We start from the raw sequence: 2,185 nt of genomic DNA, 5'->3' as shown, positions 1-2,185 counted from the left end.
CTTGACTTCCTTATTCTTGAGGGAATCAGGGATCCCAGCCACCTGCCTTCAGACTGGAGCCTTCTACAAGAGAATGGGGAATTTTTAGAATTTCACATGCTTGGAAAACAGTCTTACAATCTTTTTTTGGCTGGAGGGGGCAGGATCTCATTGTGTAGCTCAGGCTGACCTTGAACTATGTAGCCCAGATTGGCCTCAAATTTGAGGCAATCCTCCTGCCTCAGCCTCTCGGGTGCTGGGATTACAGGCCTGCACCACCATGCCCAGCATTACAGTCCCAAAATATTACATGTGGAATTTTATAAAAGACTTGAACTCTAACCTCTAACAAATCATAGGATGGTTGGGTTCAATTTTGTGGCCCTCACTGAAGAGCTAATTTAACCCGAAATTCCAGCATGAGTTCTCGACAGATTCCAGAAGTGTGCCTTGGACACACTTGCAGAAGCCAGGCCCCCATGACGGCTTAGCATTTCGTTTCTTTTTCTTTCCCTGAAGAGCTGTTTTAATCCCTGTCTTGCTCCATTTACAGCGAGGTGACACAGCAGCACCCTATGGGCATCTCTGTGTCCAGGGACAGCTGCAGAGCAGACTGAGGCTCAGCACCTTAAACCCCTCACTGTGTGACAAGACAGAGTCCTGCAGGTCACAGTCGCAGCCTGCCCCCCCAACCCCTCACCTCAGACTCACTTTCTAATACTAGCCTGGGGCTGACACCAAAGCAGAGCGGTCACTAACACCCACTGGGAGAGGTCCAGCCCTAGCGGTGGTGGCATTCCAGGCACCTGTGAGGGGCTCCAGAGTTACGCATCATGGCTCATGTAGACTCTCCACTTTGGATGGTGAAATCCCCTCTCCCTCCTCCTACCTCCTTTGGCCTCCACTGCGGCAGGGCCCAGCTGAGACTCCACCAAGGGCAGTACGCATGTCCCTGTCCTCTTCCTGTCCACCCACCCACTCACATCTTCTTTACTAAGACTGTGACAGCAGTCTTCCCTAGAACGGGACCCCATTTTTTTCTGCTGCCTCAAACAGACCTACTGAGTTTAGGGTAGCTTGCAGCACAGACTTAGAAGCTGATGATGGTGATCATCATCCTCATTCCCTTCCTGGCCTTTCCTGTCCCCAGGGTCACAAATTTCTCCTTCCACTGCCCCCTTCCTGTCACAACCTTTGCAAAAAGCTCTTTCTGTGATCTCAATCGTACTGATCATGTAAGCAGTTAACAAACTGCCATTCTAGTTTCTGTTGGGGATGTCTGCACCTTAACCAAAAGCCATGAGAATCAGGAAACTCTGTCTCCTAGGCTTCACACATGCTCTTGCGGAATTCCTCACAGCCCTGAAGGGTAGGTGTCATAATCCTCACTTGACAGACAAGGGCACTGAGTCACTGCACAAGGTCACAGATGAGAGTATGAAGCCCTGCAGATGCTGGGATGCTGTCTCCTGTCTAGAGATGAGCTCTCTGCACCCTGTGAGTACCAGACCTACCTGGGACTCCACCCCAGCTCTGTTCCCAGGCCACCTCATCCCTGTACTTTTGGACATTCTGTGCCTTCACTGGCTCTGCTCCCCCATCATGTCTATCCCAAGTGCTCAGCTGAAAGGTTCCTTCTCCAGGAAGCCTTCATGCCTCTCACTAATCCCTCTCTTTTCTTCATGCAGGCTTGCAGGCACTTTGTCCTTCTGCATCTCCCTCCTTCCTTCTCCTTGGATTGTTATTGTGTCTGCCTGTGCATCCCTCCCACTTGACTCTGGTTCTTTACAGCAGGAGCCACATCTGACTTGGCACCCAGCCCTGCCCTGAGCTAGGCTTCATTTGGGTTGTTGAGCTGAGTGACCCCACTGCAATACCCTGGCACCCCGCTCCCCAATAGAGATCTTCATTAGCATGTCCACAGGCCTGAGGTTGAGTAAGTCTGCAGCCTCGAGGACCCTTGAGTTCTAAAGCTCAGCCAGAAAGCATGGCTTTTGTTTCTGCCTCCTATCCAGCCTAATCTGCCTCCTATCCAGAACTGGCATACTAATGTGCCAGTTCTGCAGTTGGAAAACTGAGGCCCAAAGAGCAAAGACTGTGAAGGCCAAGCTCAGAAACTCTGCAGCCAGACGCATAGAGTAGGGCCTTTGGCCCTTTCAGTGGTGCCTCCTTGCCAGGTTCGCTTCTGTCAAATCCAGGGTGACCG

This window comes from Cavia porcellus, unplaced genomic scaffold (assembly GCF_034190915.1).
Source record: "Cavia porcellus strain 051 isolate PalLab524CR breed Dunkin Hartley unplaced genomic scaffold, mCavPor4.1 scaffold_25, whole genome shotgun sequence".
Classification (NCBI taxonomy): Eukaryota; Metazoa; Chordata; class Mammalia; order Rodentia; family Caviidae; genus Cavia; species Cavia porcellus.
Note: the sequence above shows the minus strand (reverse complement) of the source record.